At 64.1% G+C, this 19,856-nt stretch overlaps 1 long non-coding RNA gene across 2 annotated transcripts in view; it reads right to left on the bottom strand.

The window, feature by feature from the left end:
• The window catches only part of LOC132210985 (uncharacterized), a 101,919-nt gene extending 87,011 nt beyond the window's left edge, over positions 1-14,908 (bottom strand). For both annotated transcript variants that reach the window (XR_009447249.1, XR_009447250.1), the window contains exon 1: positions 14,776-14,908. This is a non-coding gene — a long non-coding RNA (uncharacterized LOC132210985). The remainder of the gene's footprint in view (positions 1-14,775) is intronic.
• Positions 14,909-19,856: the final 4,948 nt, after the last annotated feature.

The raw sequence follows: 19,856 nt of genomic DNA, 5'->3' as shown, positions 1-19,856 counted from the left end.
TGAGCGGGTGAGGGCTGCAGGGGCCAGTCCATGTGAGCGGGTCAGGGCTGCTGGGGCCTGTCCCTGTGAGCTGGTCAGGGCTGCGGGGGATAGTCCCTGTGAGTGGGTCAGGGCTGCGGGGGACAGCCCCTGTGAGCGGGTCAGGGTTGCGGGTGCCAGTCCCTGTCAGCGCGTCAGGACTGCTGGGTGCTAACCGCTGTGAGCCGGTCCGGGCTGCGGGGGGCAGAACCTGTGAGCGGGTCAGGGCTGCGGGGGCCAGTCCCTGCGAGCGGGTCAGGGCTGCGGATACCAGTCCCTGTGAGCGGGTCAGGGCTGCGGGGGCCATATGCAGTGAGCGGGTCAGGGCAGGGAGGGCCAGTCCCTGTGAGCGGGTCAGGGCTGCGGAGGCCAGTCCCTGTGAGTGGGTCAGGGCTGCGGAGGCCAGACCCTATGAACGGGAGAGGGCTGCAGGGGCCAGTCCATGTGAGCGGGTCAGGGCTGCTGGGGCCAGTCCGTGTGAGCGGGTCAGGGTTGCGGGTGCCAGTCCCTGTCAGCGCGTCAGGACTGGTGGGTGCAAATCGCTGTGAGCGGGTCAGGGCTGCGGGGGCCAGTCCCTGCGAGCGGGTCAGGGCTGCAGGGGACAGTCCCTGTGAGCGGGTCAGGGCTGCGGGGGCCAGTCCCTGTGAGCAGGTCAGGGCTGCGGGGGCCAGTCCCTGTGAGCGCGACAGGACCGCGGGGGCCAGTCCCTGTCAGCGGGTCGTGGCTGCGGGGGCCAGTCCCTGTGAGCGTCACAGGGCTGTGGGGGCCAGTCCCTGTCAGCGTAACAAGACTTCTGGGCGCAAATCGCTGTGAGCGGGTCAGGGCTCCGGGAGCCAGTACCTCTCAGCGAGTCAGGGCTGCAGGGGCCAGTCCCTGTGAGCGGGTCAGGGCTGCGGGGGCCCGTCCCTGTGAGCGGGTCAGGGCTGCGGAGGCCAGTCCCTGTGAGTGGGTCAGGGCTGCGGAGGCCAGTCCCTGTGAGCGGGTGAGGGCTGCGGGGGCCAGTCCGTGTGAGCTGGTCAGGGCTGCGGATACCAGTCCCTGTGAGCGGGTCAGGGCTGCGGATACCAGTCCCTGTGAGCGGGTCAGGGCTGCGGGGGACAGTCCCTGCGAGCGGGTCAGGGCTGCGGATACCAGTCCCTGTGAGCGGGTCAGGGCTGCGGGGGCCAGTCCCTGTGAGCGGGTCAGGGCTGCGGGGGCCATATGCTCTAAGCGGGTCAGGGCTTGGGGGGCCAGTCCCAGTGAGCGGGTCAGGTCTGCGGATACCAGTCCCTGTGAGCGGGTCAGGGCTGCGGGGGCCATATGCTGTTAGCGGGTCAGGGCTTGGGGGGCCAGTCCCTGTGAGCGGGTCAGGGCTGCGGGGGCCAGACCCTGTGAGCGGGCGAGGACTGCAGAGGGCCAGTCCCTGTCAGTGGGTCAGGGCTGCGGAGGCCAGTCCCTGTGAGCGGGTCAGGGCTGCGGAGGCCAGTCCCTGTGAGCGGGTCAGGGCTGCGGAGGCCAGACCCTATGAGCGGGAGAGGGCTGCAGGGGCCAGTCCATGTGAGCGGGTCAGGGCTGCTGGGGCCAGTCCGTGTGAGCTGGTCAGGGCTGCGGATACCAGTCCCTGTGAGCAGGTCAGGGCTGCGGGGGACAGTCCCTGTGAGCGGGTCAGGGCTGCGGGGGGCAGTCCCTGTGAGCGGGTCAGGGCTGCGGGGGCCAGTACCTGCGAGCGGGTCAGGGCTGCGGAGGCCATTCCGTGCGAGCGGGTCAGGGCTGCGGAGGCCAGTCCCTGTGAGCAGGTGAGGGCTGCAGGGGCCAGTCCATGTGAGCGGGTCAGGGCTGCTGGGGCCTGTCCCTGTGAGCTGGTCAGGGCTGCGGGGGATAGTCCCTGTGAGTGGGTCAGGGCTGCGGGGGACAGTCCCTGTGAGCGGGTCAGGGCTGCGGGGGACAGTCCCTGTGAGCGGGTCAGGGCTGCGGGGGACAGTCCCTGTGAGCGGGTCAGGGCTGCGGGGGACAGTCCCTGTGAGCTGGTCAGGGCTGCGGGGGACAGTCCCTGTGAGCGGGTCAGGGCTGCGGGGGCCAGTCCCTGTGAGCGGGTCAGGGCTGCGGGGGCCAGTCCCCGTGAGCGGGAGAGGGCTGTGGGGGCTGGTCCCCGTGAGCGCTACCCGCCTGCAAGGGGCCTGTCCCCGTGAGCGGGTCAGGGCTGCGGGGGCCGGTTCCCGTTTGCAGGTCAGGTGTGCGAGGGCCGGTCCCCGTGAGCGGGTCAGGGCTGCGGGGGCCGGTCCCCGTGAGCGGGTCTGGGCTGCGGGCGCCGGTCCCCGTGAGCGGGTCAGGGCGGCAGGGGCCGGTCCCCTTGAGCGGGTCAGGGCTGCAGGGGCCAGTCCATGTGAGCGGGTCAGGGCTGCTGGGGCCAGTCCGTGTGAGCTGGTCAGGGCTGCGGATACCAGTCCCTGTGAGCAGGTCAGGGCTGCGGGGGACAGTCCCTGTGAGCGGGTCAGGGCTGCGGGGGGCAGTCCCTGTGAGCGGGTCAGGGCTGCGGGGGCCAGTACCTGCGAGCGGGTCAGGGCTGCGGAGGCCATTCCGTGCGAGCGGGTCAGGGCTGCGGAGGCCAGTCCCTGTGAGCAGGTGAGGGCTGCAGGGGCCAGTCCATGTGAGCGGGTCAGGGCTGCTGGGGCCTGTCCCTGTGAGCTGGTCAGGGCTGCGGGGGATAGTCCCTGTGAGTGGGTCAGGGCTGCGGGGGACAGTCCCTGTGAGCGGGTCAGGGCTGCGGGGGACAGTCCCTGTGAGCGGGTCAGGGCTGCGGGGGACAGTCCCTGTGAGCGGGTCAGGGCTGCGGGGGACAGTCCCTGTGAGCGGGTCAGGGCTGCGGGGGACAGTCCCTGTGAGCTGGTCAGGGCTGCGGGGGCCAGTCCCTGTGTGCGGGTCAGGGCTGCGGGGGCCAGTCCCTGTGAGCGGGTCAGGGCTGCGGGGGCCAGTCCCCGTGAGCGGGAGAGGGCTGTGGGGGCTGGTCCCCGTGAGCGCTACCCGCCTGCAAGGGGCCTGTCCCCGTGAGCGGGTCAGGGCTGTGGGGGCCGGTTCCCGTTTGCAGGTCAGGTGTGCGAGGGCCGGTCCCCGTGAGCGGGTCAGGGCTGCGGAGGCCAGACCCTATGAGCGGGAGAGGGCTGCAGGGGCCAGTCCATGTGAGCGGGTCAGGGCTGCTGGGGCCAGTCCGTGTGAGCGGGTCAGGGTTGCGGGTGCCAGTCCCTGTCAGCGCGTCAGGACTGGTGGGTGCAAATCGCTGTGAGCGGGTCAGGGCTGCGGGGGCCAGTCCCTGCGAGCGGGTCAGGGCTGCAGGGGACAGTCCCTGTGAGCGGGTCAGGGCTGCGGGGGCCAGTCCCTGTGAGCAGGTCAGGGCTGCGGGGGCCAGTCCCTGTGAGCGCGACAGGACCGCGGGGGCCAGTCCCTGTCAGCGGGTCGTGGCTGCGGGGGCCAGTCCCTGTGAGCGTCACAGGGCTGTGGGGGCCAGTCCCTGTCAGCGTAACAAGACTTCTGGGCGCAAATCGCTGTGAGCGGGTCAGGGCTCCGGGAGCCAGTACCTCTCAGCGAGTCAGGGCTGCAGGGGCCAGTCCCTGTGAGCGGGTCAGGGCTGCGGGGGCCCGTCCCTGTGAGCGGGTCAGGGCTGCGGAGGCCAGTCCCTGTGAGTGGGTCAGGGCTGCGGAGGCCAGTCCCTGTGAGCGGGTGAGGGCTGCGGGGGCCAGTCCATGTGAGCGGGTCAGGGCAGCTGGGGCCAGTCCGTGTGAGCTGGTCAGGGCTGCGGATACCAGTCCCTGTGAGCGGGTCAGGGCTGCGGGGGACAGTCCCTGCGAGCGGGTCAGGGCTGCGGATACCAGTCCCTGTGAGCGGGTCAGGGCTGCGGGGGCCAGTCCCTGTGAGCGGGTCAGGGCTGCGGGGGCCATATGCTCTAAGCGGGTCAGGGCTTGGGGGGCCAGTCCCAGTGAGCGGGTCAGGTCTGCGGATACCAGTCCCTGTGAGCGGGTCAGGGCTGCGGGGGCCATATGCTGTTAGCGGGTCAGGGCTTGGGTGGCCAGTCCCTGTGAGCGGGTCAGGGCTGCGGGGGCCAGACCCTGTGAGCGGGCGAGGACTGCAGAGGGCCAGTCCCTGTCAGTGGGTCAGGGCTGCGGAGGCCAGTCCCTGTGAGCGGGTCAGGGCTGCGGAGGCCAGTCCCTGTGAGCGGGTCAGGGCTGCGGAGGCCAGACCCTATGAGCGGGAGAGGGCTGCAGGGGCCAGTCCATGTGAGCGGGTCAGGGCTGCTGGGGCCAGTCCGTGTGAGCTGGTCAGGGCTGCGGATACCAGTCCCTGTGAGCAGGTCAGGGCTGCGGGGGACAGTCCCTGTGAGCGGGTCAGGGCTGCGGGGGGCAGTCCCTGTGAGCGGGTCAGGGCTGCGGGGGCCAGTACCTGCGAGCGGGTCAGGGCTGCGGAGGCCATTCCGTGCGAGCGGGTCAGGGCTGCGGAGGCCAGTCCCTGTGAGCAGGTGAGGGCTGCAGGGGCCAGTCCATGTGAGCGGGTCAGGGCTGCTGGGGCCTGTCCCTGTGAGCTGGTCAGGGCTGCGGGGGATAGTCCCTGTGAGTGGGTCAGGGCTGCGGGGGACAGTCCCTGTGAGCGGGTCAGGGCTGCGGGGGACAGTCCCTGTGAGCGGGTCAGGGCTGCGGGGGACAGTCCCTGTGAGCGGGTCAGGGCTGCGGGGGACAGTCCCTGTGAGCTGGTCAGGGCTGCGGGGGCCAGTCCCTGTGAGCGGGTCAGGGCTGCGGGGGCCAGTCCCTGTGAGCGGGTCAGGGCTGCGGGGGCCAGTCCCCGTGAGCGGGAGAGGGCTGTGGGGGCTGGTCCCCGTGAGCGCTACCCGCCTGCAAGGGGCCTGTCCCCGTGAGCGGGTCAGGGCTGCGGGGGCCGGTTCCCGTTTGCAGGTCAGGTGTGCGAGGGCCGGTCCCCGTGAGCGGGTCAGGGCTGCGGGGGCCGGTCCCCGTGAGCGGGTCTGGGCTGCGGGCGCCGGTCCCCGTGAGCGGGTCAGGGCGGCAGGGGCCGGTCCCCTTGAGCGGGTCAGGGCTGCGGTGGCCGGTCCCCGTCAGCGGGTCAGGGCTGCGGGGGCCGGTCGCCGTGAGCGCGACAGGTCTGCGGGGGCAAGTCCCTGCGAGCGGGTCAGGGCTGCGGGGGCCAGTCCCTGCGAGCGGGTCAGGGCTGCAGGGGCCAGTCCCTGCGAGCGGGTCAGGGCTGCGGGGGCCAGTCCCCGTGAGCGGGAGAGGGCTGTGGGGGCTGGTCCCCGTGAGCGCTACCCGCCTGCAAAGGGCCTGTCCCCGTGAGCGGGTCAGGGCTGCGGGGGCCGGTTCCCGTTTGCAGGTCAGGTGTGCGAGGGCCGGTCCCCGTGAGCGGGTCAGGGCTGCGGGGGCCGGTCCCCGTGAGCGGGTCTGGGCTGCGGGCGCCGGTCCCCGTGAGCGGGTCAGGGCGGCAGGGGCCGGTCCCCTTGAGCGGGTCAGGGCTGCGGTGGCCGGTCCGCGTCAGCGGGTCAGGGCTGCGGGGGCCGGTCGCCGTGAGCGCGACAGGTCTGCGGGGGCAAGTCCCTGCGAGCGGGTCAGGGCTGCGGGGGCCAGTCCCTGCGAGCGGGTCAGGGCTGCAGGGGCCAGTCCCTGCGAGCGGGTCAGGGCTGCAGGGGCCAGTCCCTGTGAGCGGGTCAGGGCTGCAGGGGCCAGTACCCGTGAGCGGGAGAGGTCTGCGGATACCAGTCCCTGTGAGCGGGTCAGGGCTGCGGGGGCCATATGCTGTAAGCGGGTCAGGGCTTGGGGGGCCAGTCCCTGTGAGCGGGTCAGGGCTGCGGGGGCCAGACCCTGTGAGCGGGCGAGGACTGCAGGGGGCCAGTCCCTGTCAGTGGGTCAGGGCTGCGGAGGCCAGTCCCTGTGAGCGGGTCAGGGCTGCGGAGGCCAGTCCCTGTGAGTGGGTCAGGGCTGCGGAGGCCAGACCCTATGAGCGGGAGAGGGCTGCAGGGGCCAGTCCATGTGAGCGGGTCAGGGCTGCTGGGGCCAGTCCGTGTGAGCTGGTCAGGGCTGCGGATACCAGTCCCTGTGAGCAGGTCAGGGCTGCGGGGGACAGTCCCTGTGAGCGGGTCAGGGCTGCGGGGGGCAGTCCCTTTGAGCGGGTCAGGGCTGCGGATACCAGTCCCTGCGAGCGGGTCAGGGCTGCGGATACCAGTCCCTGTGAGCGGGTCAGGGCTGCGGGGGCCATATGCTGTGAGCGGGTCAGGGCAGGGTGGGCCAGTCCCTGTGAGCGGGTCAGGGTTGCGGGTGCCCGTGCCTGTCAGCGCGTCAGGACTGGTGGGTGCAAATCGCTGTGAGCGGGTCAGGGCTGCGGGGGCCAGTCCCTGCGAGCGGGTCAGGGCTGCAGGGGCCAGTCCCTGCGAGCTGGTCAGGGCTGCAGGGGCCAGTCCCTGTGAGCGGGTCAGGGCTGCAGGGGCCAGTCCCTGTGAGCGCGACAGGACTGCGGAGGCCAGTCCCTGTGAGCGCGACAGGACTGCGGGGGCCAGTCCCTGTCAGCGGGTCGGGGCTGCGGGGGCCAGTCCCTGTCAGCGCAACAAGACTGCTGGGCGCAAATCGCTGTGAGCAGGTCAGGGCTCCGGGAGCCAGTACCTCTCAGCGAGTCAGGGCTGCGGGGGCCAGTCCCTGTGAGTGGGACAGGGCTGCGGAGGCCAGTCCCTGTGAGCAGGTCAGGGCTGCGGAGGCCAGTCCCTGTGAGTGGGTCAGGGCTGCGGAGGCCAGTCCCTGTGAGCGGGTGAGGGCTGCGGAGGCCAGTCCCTGTGAGCGGGTGAGGGCTGCGGAGGCCAGTCCGTGTGAGCGGGTCAGGGCTGCGGGGGCCAGTCCCTGTGAGCGGGTGAGGGCTGCGGGGGCCAGTCCATATGAGCGGGTCAGGGCTGCTGGGGCCAGTCCCTGTGAGCTGGTCAGGGCTGCGGGGGCCAGTCCCTGTGAGCGGGTCAGGGCTGCGGGGGCCAGTCCCTGTGAGCGGGTCAGGGCTGCGGGGGCCAGTCCCCGTGAGCGGGAGAGGGCTGTGGGGGCTGGTCCCCGTGAGCGCTACCCGCCTGCAAGGGGCCTGTCCCCGTGAGCGGGTCAGGGCTGCGGGGGCCGGTTCCCGTTTGCAGGTCAGGTGTGCGAGGGCCGGTCCCCGTGAGCGGGTCAGGGCTGCGGGGGCCGGTCCCCGTGAGCGGGTCTGGGCTGCGGGCGCCGGTCCCCGTGAGCGGGTCAGGGCGGCAGGGGCCGGTCCCCTTGAGCGGGTCAGGGCTGCGGTGGCCGGTCCCCGTCAGCGGGTCAGGGCTGCGGGGGCCGGTCGCCGTGAGCGCGACAGGTCTGCGGGGGCAAGTCCCTGCGAGCGGGTCAGGGCTGCGGGGGCCAGTCCCTGCGAGCGGGTCAGGGCTGCAGGGGCCAGTCCCTGTGAGCGGGTCAGGGCTGCAGTCGGCCAGTCCCTGTGAGCGGGCGAGGACTGCAGGGGGCCAGTCCCTGCGAGCGGGTCAGGGCTGCGGATACCAGTCCCTGTCAGCGGGTCAGGGCTGCGGGAGCCATATGCTGTGAGCGGGTCAGGGCAGGGAGGGCCAGTCCCTGTGAGCGGGTCAGGGCTGCGGAGGCCAGTCCCTGTGAGTGGGTCAGGGCTGCGGAGGCCAGACCCTATGAGCGGGAGAGGGCTGCAGGGGCCAGTCCATGTGAGCGGGTCAGGGCTGCTGGGGCCAGTCCCTGTGAGCGGGTCAGGGCTGCGGGGGCCAGTCCCCGTGAGCGGGAGAGGGCTGTGGGGGCTGGTCCCCGTGAGCGCTACCCGCCTGCAAGGGGCCTGTCCCCGTGAGCGGGTCAGGGCTGCGGGGGCCGGTTCCCGTTTGCAGGTCAGGTGTGCGAGGGCCGGTCCCCGTGAGCGGGTCAGGGCTGCGGGGGCCGGTCCCCGTGAGCGGGTCTGGGCTGCGGGCGCCGGTCCCCGTGAGCGGGTCAGGGCGGCAGGGGCCGGTCCCCTTGAGCGGGTCAGGGCTGCGGTGGCCGGTCCCCGTCAGCGGGTCAGGGCTGCGGGGGCCGGTCGCCGTGAGCGCGACAGGTCTGCGGGGGCAAGTCCCTGCGAGCGGGTCAGGGCTGCGGGGGCCAGTCCCTGCGAGCGGGTCAGGGCTGCAGGGGCCAGTCCCTGTGAGCGGGTCAGGGCTGCAGTCGGCCAGTCCCTGTGAGCGGGCGAGGACTGCAGGGGGCCAGTCCCTGCGAGCGGGTCAGGGCTGCGGATACCAGTCCCTGTCAGCGGGTCAGGGCTGCGGGAGCCATATGCTGTGAGCGGGTCAGGGCAGGGAGGGCCAGTCCCTGTGAGCGGGTCAGGGCTGCGGAGGCCAGTCCCTGTGAGTGGGTCAGGGCTGCGGAGGCCAGACCCTATGAGCGGGAGAGGGCTGCAGGGGCCAGTCCATGTGAGCGGGTCAGGGCTGCTGGGGCCAGTCCGTGTGAGCGGGTCAGGGTTGCGGGTGCCAGTCCCTGTCAGCGCGTCAGGACTGGTGGGTGCAAATCGCTGTGAGCGGGTCAGGGCTGCGGGGGCCAGTCCCTGCGAGCGGGTCAGGGCTGCAGGGGACAGTCCCTGTGAGCGGGTCAGGGCTGCGGGGGACAGTCCCTGTGAGCAGGTCAGGGCTGCGGGGGCCAGTCCCTGTGAGCGCGACAGGACCGCGGGGGCCAGTCCCTGTCAGCGGGTCGTGGCTGCGGGGGACAGTCCCTGTGAGCGTCACAGGGCTGTGGGGGCCAGTCCCTGTCAGCGTAACAAGACTTCTGGGCGCAAATCGCTGTGAGCGGGTCAGGGCTCCGGGAGCCAGTACCTCTCAGCGAGTCAGGGCTGCAGGGGCCAGTCCCTGTGAGCGGGTCAGGGCTGCGGGGGCCAGTCCCTGTGAGCGGGTCAGGGCTGCGGAGGCCAGTCCCTGTGAGTGGGTCAGGGCTGCGGAGGCCAGTCCCTGTGAGCGGGTGAGGGCTGCGGGGGCCAGTCCATGTGAGCGGGTCAGGGCTGCTGGGGCCAGTCCCTGTGAGCTGGTCAGGGCTGCGGGGGCCAGTCCCTGTGAGCGGGTCAGGGCTGCGGGAGCCAGTCCATGTGAGCGGGTCAGGGCTGCTGGGGCCCGTCCCTGTGAGCTGGTCAGGGCTGCGGGGGCCAGTCCCTGTGAGCGGGTCAGGGCTGCGGAGGCCAGTCCCTGTGAGTGGGTCAGGGCTGCGGAGGCCAGACCCTATGAGCGGGAGAGGGCTGCAGGGGCCAGTCCATGTGAGCGGGTCAGGGCTGCTGGGGCCAGTCCGTGTGAGCTGGTCAGGGCTGCGGATACCAGTCCCTGTGAGCAGGTCAGGGCTGCGGGGGACAGTCCCTGTGAGCGGGTCAGGGCTGCGGGGGGCAGTCCCTGTGAGCGGGTCAGGGCTGCGGGGGCCAGTACCTGCGAGCGGGTCAGGGCTGCGGGGGCCAGTCCCTGTGAGCGGGTCAGGTCTGCGGATACCAGTCCCTGTGAGCGGGTCAGGGCTGCGGGGGCCATATGCTGTAAGCGGGTCAGGGCTTGGGAGGCCAGTCCCTGTGAGCGGGTCAGGGCTGCGGGGGCCAGACCCTGTGAGCGGGCGAGGACTGCAGGGGGCCAGTCCCTGTCAGTGGGTCAGGGCTGCGGAGGCCAGTCCCTGTGAGCGGGTCAGGGCTGCGGACGCCAGTCCCTGTGAGTGGGTCAGGGCTGCGGAGGCCAGACCCTATGAGCGGGAGAGGGCTGCAGGGGCCAGTCCATGTGAGCGGGTCAGGGCTGCTGGGGCCAGTCCGTGTGAGCTGGTCAGGGCTGCGGATACCAGTCCCTGTGAGCAGGTCAGGGCTGCGGGGGACAGTCCCTGTGAGCGGGTCAGGGCTGCGGGGGGCAGTCCCTGTGAGCGGGTCAGGGCTGCGGGGGCCAGTACCTGCGAGCGGGTCAGGGCTGCGGAGGCCATTCCGTGCGAGCGGGTCAGGGCTGCGGAGGCCAGTCCCTGTGAGCGGGTGAGGGCTGCAGGGGCCAGTCCATGTGAGCGGGTCAGGGCTGCTGGGGCCTGTCCCTGTGAGCGCTACCCGCCTGCAAGGGTCCTGTCCCCGTGAGCGGGTCAGGGCTGCGGGGGCCGGTCCCCGTTTGCAGGTCAGGTGTGCGAGGGCCGGTCCCCGTGAGCGGGTCAGGGCTGCGGGGGCCGGTCCCCGTGAGCGGGTCAGGGCGGCAGTGGCCGGTCCCCTTGAGCGGGTCAGGGCTGCGGGGGCCATATGCTGTGAGCGGGTCAGGGCAGGGAGGGCCAGTCCCTGTGAGCGGGTCAGGGTTGCGGGTGCCAGTGCCTGTCAGCGCGTCAGGACTGGTGGGTGCAAATCGCTGTGAGCGGGTCAGGGCTGCGGGGGCCAGTCCCTGCGAGCGGGTCAGGGCTGCAGGGGCCAGTCCCTGCGAGCGGGTCAGGGCTGCAGGGGCCAGTCCCTGTGAGCGGGTCAGGGCTGCAGGGGCCAGTCCCTGTGAGCGGGTCAGGGCTGCAGGGGCCAGTCCCTGTGAGCGCGACAGGACTGCGGGGGCCTGTCCCTGTCAGCGGGTCGGGGCTGCGGGGGCCAGTCCCTGTCAGCGCAACAAGACTGCTGGGCGCAAATCGCTGTGAGCAGGTCAGGGCTCCGGGAGCCAGTACCTCTCAGCGAGTCAGGGCTGCGGGGGCCAGTCCCTGTGAGTGGGACAGGGCTGCGGAGGCCAGTCCCTGTGAGCAGGTCAGGGCTGCGGAGGCCAGTCCCTGTGAGTGGGTCAGGGCTGCGGAGGCCAGTCCCTGTGAGCGGGTGAGGGCTGCGGAGGCCAGTCCGTGTGAGCGGGTCAGGGCTGCGGGGGCCAGTCCCTGCGAGCGGGTGAGGGCTGCAGGGGCCAGTCCCTGTGAGCGGGTCAGGGCTGCAGGGGCCAGTCCCTGTGAGCGGGTCAGGGCTGCGGGGGCCAGTCCCTGTGAGCGCGACAGGACCGCGGGGGCCAGTCCCTGTCAGCGGGTCGTGGCTGCGGGGGCCAGTCCCTGTGAGCGTCACAGGGCTGTGGGGGCCAGTCCCTGTCAGCGTAACAAGACTTCTGGGCGCAAATCGCTGTGAGCGGGTCAGGGCTCCGGGAGCCAGTACCTCTCAGCGAGTCAGGGCTGCAGGGGCCAGTCCCTGTGAGTGGGTCAGGGCTGCGGAGGCCAGTCCCTGTGAGTGGGTCAGGGCTGCGGAGGCCAGTCCCTGTGAGCGGGTGAGGGCTGCGGGGGCCAGTCCATGTGAGCGGGTCAGGGCTGCTGGGGCCAGTCCCTGTGAGCTGGTCAGGGCTGCGGGGGCCAGTCCCTGTGAGCGGGTCAGGGCTGCGGGAGCCAGTCCATGTGAGCGGGTCAGGGCTGCTGGGGCCCGTCCCTGTGAGCTGGTCAGGGCTGCGGGGGCCAGTCCCTGTGAGCGGGTCAGGGCTGCGGAGGCCAGTCCCTGTGAGTGGGTCAGGGCTGCGGAGGCCAGACCCTATGAGCGGGAGAGGGCTGCTGGGGCCAGTCCGTGTGAGCTGGTCAGGGCTGCGGATACCAGTCCCTGTGAGCAGGTCAGGGCTGCGGGGGGCAGTCCCTGTGAGCGGGTCAGGGCTGCGGGGGCCAGTCCCTGTAAGCGTAACAGGACTGCGGGGGCCAGTCCCTGTCAGAGCAACAGGAATGGTGGGTGGAAATCGCTGTGAGCGGGTCAGGGCTGCCGGGGCCAGACCCTGTCAGCGGGTCAGGGCTGCAGGGGGGCAGTCCCTGCGAGCGGGTCAGGGCTGCGGGAGCCAGTCCCTGCGAGCGGGACAGAGCTGCGGGGGCAAACCGCTGTGAGCGGGACAGGGCTGCAGGGGGCAAACCGCTGCTATCGGGAAAGGGCTGCAGGGGCCAGTCCCTGTCAGCGGGACAGGACTGCGAGGGCAAACCGCTGCAAGTGGATCAGGGCTGCGGGGGCAGCGGCTGTGAGCAGGTGAGGATGGAGGGGGAAAGTCACTGTGAGCGGGTCAGGACGGAGGGGGCAAGTGGCTGTAAGGAGGAGGGTGGGCAAAGGAGGAGGAGGCGGGTGGGTGGGAAAGGAGGAGGAGGAGGAGGAGGGTGGGGGTGAGAGGAGGAGGACGAGGGTGAGGGTGAGAGGAGAAGTGGTGTTGGGGGAAGAGGAGCAGCGGGGTTGGGGGAAGAGGAGCAGCGGGGTTGGGGGAAGAGGCAGAGTGGGGTTTATGGGAAGAGGAGGAGGGGGGTTTATGGGAAGAGGAGGAGGGTGGTGGGTGGAGTGGAGGAGGAGGAGGCAGTAGTGGGGAGTGGAGGAGGAGGCGGGTGGGGGTAGTGGAGGAGAAGGAGGAGGTTGAGGAGGAGGGTGGTTGGGGGCGGAGGAGGAGGGGGAGAGATAATGGGAAATGCAGATGCTGGAGAATCCACGTTAACAAAGTGTGGAGCTGGATGAACACAACAGGCCAAGCAGCATCTCAGGAGCACAAAAGCTGGCGTTTTGGGCCTGGACCCTCCATCAGAGACTGGATTAAATAGGCAGAGAGGGGGAGGCGGACCGAAGATGGAGAGAAAACAAGCTTCAAAATCTCCCCTTCCCCCACTGCATCCCTAAACCAGCTCAGCTTGTCCCCTCCCCCCACTGCATCCCAAAACCAGCTCAGCTCGTCCCCTCCCCCAACTGCATCCCAAAACCAGCTCAGCCTGTCTCTGCTTCCCAAACCTGTTCTTCCTCTCACCCATCCCTCTGTCCCACCTCAAGCCACACCTCCGTTTCCTACCTCTACCTCATCCTGCCTCCTTGATCTGTCCATCTTCCCTGGACTGACCTGTCCTCTCCCGACCTCCTCACCTATACTATCCTCTCCACCTATCTTGTTTTCTCTCCATCTTCGGACCGCCTCTCCCTCTCTCCCTATTTATTCCAGTTCCCTCTCCCCATCCCCGTCTCTGATGAAGGGTCTGGGCCCAAAACGTCAGCTTTTGTGCTCCTGAGATGCTGCTTGGCCTGCTGTGTTCATCCAGCTCCACACTTCGTTAACGTCCAGTTCTGGGCGCCCTATTATAGGAAAGATGTGGATGCTTTGGAGAGGGTTCAGAGGAGGTTTACCAGGATGCTGCCTGGACTGGAGGGCTTATCTTATGAAGAGAGGTTGACTGAGCTCGGTCTCTTTTCATTGGAGAAAAGGAGGAGGAGAGGGGACCTAATTGAGGTATACAAGATAATGAGAGGCATAGATAGAGTCGATAGCCAGAGACTATTTCCCAGGGCAGAAATGGCTAGCACGAGGGGTCATAGTTTTAAGCTGGTTGGTGGAAAGTATAGAGGGGATGTCAGAGGCAGGTTCTTTACGCAGAGAGTTGTGAGAGCATGGAATGCGTTGCCAGCAGCAGTTGTGGAAGCAAGGTCATTGGGGTCATTTAAGAGACTGCTGGACATGCATATGGTCACAGAAATTTGAGGGTGCATCCATGAGGATCAATGGTCGGCACAACATTGTGGGCTGAAGGGCCTGTTCTGTGCTGTACTGTTCTATGTTCTATGTTCTATGTTCTAACGTGGATTCTCCAGCATCTGCAGTTCCCCTTACCTCTCATCCTCCTCCTCCGCCTCCACCAATGCCCCCCAGCCCACTCCTCCTCCGCCTCCGTGATAACAAAGGAGGTGAAGGGAGGAGGGGGGGAGGTGGATGGAGGGAGGAGGAGGGTAGGGGGGGTGGAGGGAGGAGGAGGGTAGGGCCGCCGCCAGCGGGAGGGGGCTGCAGGGGAAATCGCCGTGAGCGGGAGAGGGCTGCGGGGGGCCGGTCCCTGTGAGCGTCTCAGAAATGCAGGGCCAAGTTGATCCGGTGAATTCAAGTATGAAATTACACGAAATACAGCAATGAATTTAAAGCATCAAGAGGAAAGGGATTTGGAATCGAGCATTCGTTCATGGGGATGGAGCAGCGCTTGGAATATTGCCTTCAGTTCTGGTCGCTTCATTACAGGGAGGATGTGGAAGCTTTAGAGAGGGTGCAGAGGAGATTTAGCAGGATGCTGTATGGAATGGACGGCAGGTCTTCTGAGGAAGGGTTGAGGGGGCGAGGACTTTTTTCATTGGAGCAAAGAAGAATGAGAGGTTACTTGATAGAGGTATACAAGATGATGAGAGGCATCGCTGGAGTGGATAGTCAGAGATTTTTTTCCCAGAGCAGAAATGACTATTACTAGGGGGAGAAATTTTAAGGTGACTGGAGGAAGGAATAGGGGAGATGTCAGAGCTAAGTTCTTTACACAGAGAGTGGCGGGTGTGTGGAATGCGCTGCTGGCAGTGGTAATGGAGTCAGATACATTTAGAGACTTTTAAGCGACTCTTGCAGAGGCACATGAAGGACAGTAAAATGAAGGGTATGCAGGGTAGTTTGATCTTAATGGGATAATAGGTCAGCACAACATTGTAGGCCGAAGGGCCTATACTGTTCTTTGTTCTATGTTCAGCCAAAGGTTCTTTTCTTTTGAGGAGAGGGTAATTGATTGTAGCTTTTAAAGACAGAACTGGAGGACAGAGAAAGATATCAAGGAAGGTTGCACGTTAGTGACAGTATCAACAAGTCCTCAGCAGATGTACTCTCTGAGTAACTACGCTGTTTTGAAGGCGAGAGGACGAATGATATCAGTTAAGCCCCCCCGTTTTTGTATTGTGTACTTCTGACATATGCGCAAATGGACAACCTCACTCTCCTGCAAAGCTGCAGAATGAATAATGCTGCAATATTTGTCAACTCCCAAATGGGCATTGATACATTAGTAAATCTCACATCAATATACTTACGTCTCAAGGTTCTCGCCTTCTAGAACTGTTTGTACTGGTAAATAACCCAAGCGAGGATGTTTGGCAAAGTATTTCTTTGATCTGAACTTATTTTTCAGCACCTTGCTGAAATCACGCACATCTTCACCTGATGTTGTCTAAAAATGTAAAATAAATCAAATTTAGTTAAGAATTAATATTGAACCAATCTACTCAACTCACTCTATAATCCATGCTATCTCTGCTAAATGTCTTTGAGGATGTAAAATTAAAGAGTCTGCAATTCTGAGGGATAAAGTCGCTATCTTTCTGTAAGATTACGATAAAGGTTAGATATGTCTGAATGTGAGTTTCGAACAATTAAGCTTGAGTTTCATAGAGTCATACAGCATCAAAAAAGATCCTTTGGTCCAACCAGTCTATGCTGATCACAATCCCAAACTGAACTAGTTCCACCTGCCTGTGCTTGGCCCATATCTCTCCAAACATTTCTCTCATCTTTCTACCTTCTGGCTACAACATCACCTGAACAGAATTCTCCATCTTGTGGTCAAATACTAAAACTATACAATTCAGTAATTTCACATGATACACAGATCCAGGATTCACATTAGTGGCCTTTCTGGTTGAATTGCTAATTATTTTAACAATAGTGCATTTTTTGACCAATTATGCCATGTATAATTACTGATCCAAAATTCATCTCATTGAGTTTCATTTTTTTGGTTTTGTGTATTGAGTCAAAGATGAGATCAATACATTGGTGAGAAATTATCTTGGTTTGGAGATTCAAAGTCACTATAGTCCCAGATGGGACCACAGGACTGCTCTCACAGTAGAGAGAGATAACTGGAGGTGGTTTAAATTGAAGGTTGCCACACCTCAGATGAGGAGACAGGTTGAGAAGGAGACTCCTTCATAGTAACTTCAGACAGTGTAGGATTCCATACTGTTGGTATCACTCTGAATTACAAACCAGCCAACTGAGCTAACTGGCTCCGAGGCAAAATATAGAATCAGTTTTGGTAGAGAGATGAACAGCAAAGGAAAGTCGTCACAGCTGTGATAGTTTCAGATTCATACATCCCCTGACAGAAGATACAGTCCCAGGAGAGCATACAGTCGATAGACCAAGAGGTAATCGGATCTTGTAAGAAAGATGTTACAATAAACCATGAATCCAATTGGCACAGGTAGCCTGGAGGATTCTTTTTATATTCACGGGATGTGGATGTTGCTGGCTAAGCCCAATTATGAAGAACGGATGGCTGGAGGGATGGAGGAACGGACGGTTGGAAGGAGGGAGGGAGGGAAGGAGGGAGGGACAGATGGCTGGAGCAGGACGGGTGGGGGGGGGGGCGGGTGCGAAAAGAGCAGGACGGTGGGGGGGGCGAAAGGAGCAGGACCGGGGGGGCGAAAGGAGCAGGACAAGAGGGGGGCGAAAGGAGCAGGACGAGGGGGGGAGCGAAAGGAGCAGGATGAGTGGGGGAGCGAAAGGAGCAGGACGAGTGGGGGAGCGAAAGGAGCAGGACGAGGCAGGGGGTGCGAAAGGAGCAGGACGAAGCGGGGGGTGCGAAAGGAGCAGAATGAGGGCAGGGGGCGAAAGGAGCAGGAGCAGGACGAGGGGAAGGGGGAAAGGAGCAGGACGAGGGGAGGGGGGAAAGGAGCAGGATGAGGGTGGGGGGAAAGGAGGAAAGGAGATGAACACAGCAGACAGGCTGACATCAGCTTCCCTGCGTCTCTGATGCTGCTTGTCCTGCTGTGTTCATCCACATCAACACCTTGTTACCCCCCATTCTCTTTTGTTTGTGTTTTCTTGCTCTTCCTCCCTCCCTCTGATTCTCTCCCCCTCTCTCACCTCTGCTGGCTCTAATTTCACTCCCTTGTCATGTTCCCTTATTTCCATCTTTCTGTCCCTTCTCTCTCTCTCTCTCTCTCCCCCAACAAACTCACTCTGGCTTTATTCACAGGGGGAGAGAGTACAAGAGCAAAGGAAACCAAAGCACGCAGCGCCTTCGGCTGAGAGAGAAATGAAGAACTGCCGGAGATTTTCCAAACCGTGACACAGGGGTTGCCTCTCTCTCTCTCTCTGGACAGTCTCTGTGACTGCCCCATCAAACCCCACACCCATTCCCGTCCCATGGTGTCTCTCCACAAACCCACCTCCGGGTGGAAATGTAAACACAAGTTGCTAGAAATGCTCAGCATCTGTGAAGAAAAAGTCCCGAGGTAGCGTTTTGGGTGCGATGACCCTTTCCCTCAGAGCTCCGGCTGGAAATGCTCCAGCCTCTGGGACAGGGTCCCCTTGAGGTCGGAGAGCTGCGGCTCCATCTCGGCTGTTCGCTTGGCGCAGGGCATCAGGAGCTCCCCTCAGCTCCAGGAAGAGCTATGCTCACCCCCCTACTACCACCCCCCAAACCTGATACTGACAGTGGTGGTGTCCTTCCCTCATCCCTGGGAGCCCCGCCTCCCTTCTCACCTTGTCATCGGAGTACTATTCGGCTACGGAGGGCTGTGCGATAAAGATCCTACTTCCCACAGTGGCGGGTGGAGGGGGTATCCCTTCGCTCCTGAAACACCCCCTCCCATCCTATCTTGCGGCAATAGCTGTTCGGCTGCAGAAAGCGGCGCTGCCCGTGACCCCAAACCTCCCAAAAACACCCCTCTCCTAACCCAAGCCCGACCATGACCCTTTTGCAGTAGCTGTAGGCCACTCAGGCACAGGGCTGTACGATAGTGACTCTCCCCATGTCCCCGAACTTCCAGGACGGCTATCCTCCAACCCCCACCCCATCCCATCCCCCTCCTTCCCTTTACCTTGTAGTACGAGAGCTGTAGGCTGTTCAGCTACGGAAACCCGCGCAGGGCTGTATAATAGACACCCTCCCAATGTCCCCAGCCTTCCCCTCACCCGGGGAGGGGGGAATTCTCACCCCCAAAACATCCATTCCCAACCCCTCGCTTTGGGATAGGAGTGGCACAGGATGTGAAACAGGGACCGAGCTCATGTCCCCAGTCCTCCCTTCACAACAACCACCACCCCCAGCTTACCTGGCAGTAGGACATAGTTGTAGGCTGCTCAGCTACGGAAGGCATCGCGGACCCGCGGCCGGGGGCTCGGGGAGAGCAGGCTCGGTGCCAGGCAGCTGTTCAGGCAGGTAGCTGTGCCCAGGAGCCGGGTGAAGAGGCCTTCTCCCACCTCGGATCCCCGCTCCCGGCACAGGCGGCGCAGGGCCGAGCCACTGAGCAACGAGCGCTCCAGCAGCCCGGATGCCTGCTCCCAGCCCGGTGGTCATGCTGGAGGCCGCTGGAGAACAGGAGGTTGTAGGGGTCTGGGAGCGTGGTGCGATGATCCCCACTGCCGAACAGCTGGGCCCTCAGCCCCCTCCCGGGAAAAGGGATCCAGACAGCGGACTCGTCGCTGAGGCAGAGGGGGAAAAAGGCGTGAGTAGGAACAGGAGAGGAAGGGGATTGACTGAGAGGGAGAAAGACACAGACTGTGTGTGTGAGAGAGAGAGAGAGAGAGAGGATTAGAAATGCAGTCTGATTGCGGATGGGTTGGGTTTAAACAGAGATTTTTAAACTTTGTTCAAACAAACTCACAACGCTCCCTGCTGAGCGAGTGGACAGGCTCGGATAGAGAGGAAGAGAGACACAGGGAAAGGGCAGGGAGAGAGAAGTTCACAGGGAGAGATGGAGAGACAGGGCGTGAGAGAACGGCAGAAGCACACACACAGGGAGGCAGAGACAAGAGGAGAGACAGAGAGGGGCGCGCGCGCGCGCGCGCACACACACACACACACACACACACACACACACACCAAAGAGACAGAGTGAAAGAGAAGGAGAGAGACAGAAGTGCACAGTAAGGTGGCAGAGATAAGACGACAGAGAGAGAAAGACAGAGACATAGAGTGAGGCACACACAGAGAGATGGAGAGACAGAAATTGTGTGTGTGGCGGGGGGTGGGTTTGGAGAAAATGGGAGAGAGAGAGACAGAGAGAGAGACAGAGACAGAGTCGCAGAGTTGTACAGCAGGGAAACAGACCCTTCAGTCCAACTCCTCCAGGCCGACCAGACACCGTAACTGACTAGTTCTGTTTGCCAGCCTGGAGCCCATATCCCTCCAGCCCCTTCCTATTCATGTGTCCCTGCCGGTGACTTCTCAATACTGTGAGTATAACAGCCTCTGTCACTCCTCTGGCAGTTCATGCCATACACAAACCACACTCGGGAGAACACGTTGGCGCCAAATCCATCTCCCATCCTCTGAGAAAAGGAACCGGAAATGACATCACCAACCCAAGGAAACCGGAACACTTAAAGAGAAGGCGGGACCTAACTCCAGCGCTTCCCCGGAGGCTCCCTGATGATTTTACCTGGAATGGTGCCGAAACGTCTGCAAACTAACCTTCCAGCTCAGTGAGCAATCTTACATCCAGAACCTCAACCCTGAGCGACAAATCTTCTCAAAACTCGATAATGCTTTGCCACTTGATTAACAGATGCATCCTTTTTTTCAAAAAAATAAACGTTTTTTGCTGGATGTATGACTGACTGACCAGTGTTTATTGTCCTTCCTTAACTGAGCCTTGGGAGCTCTGCAGACCAATGCTATCAACGTGGATTTCACAAGCTCCAAAATCTCCCCTCCCACCACTGCATCCCAAAACCAGCCCAGCTCGTCCTCACCTCCCTAATCTGTTCTTCCTCTGACCGATCCCCTCCTCCCAGCTCAAGCCAAACCCCCATTTCCTACCAACGAACCTCTTCCTGCCCCCTTGACCTGTCCGTCCGCCCCAGACTGACATATCCCCTCCCTACCTCCGCACCGACACTCACCTCTACTGGCTTCATGTCTGCCCCTTTAACTTAAGACCAGGAGACATCGGAATGGAAGTGTGGCCATTCGGCCCATCAAGTCCACTCCGCCATTTAAACCATGGCTCAGGGGCATTTCAACTCCACTTCCCTGCACTCTCCCTGTTGCCCTTGATTCCTTGTGAGATCAAGAATTTGTCAATCTCTGCCTTGAAGGCAGACAACGTCCTGGCTCCGACTGCACTCCGTGGCAATGATTTCCACAAGCCCGCCACTTTCT

The sequence above is a fragment of the Stegostoma tigrinum genome, chromosome 26, assembly GCF_030684315.1.
Source record: "Stegostoma tigrinum isolate sSteTig4 chromosome 26, sSteTig4.hap1, whole genome shotgun sequence".
In the NCBI taxonomy this organism is placed as follows: domain Eukaryota; kingdom Metazoa; phylum Chordata; class Chondrichthyes; order Orectolobiformes; family Stegostomatidae; genus Stegostoma; species Stegostoma tigrinum.
Note: the sequence above shows the minus strand (reverse complement) of the source record. Positions and strands in the feature narration are given on the sequence as shown.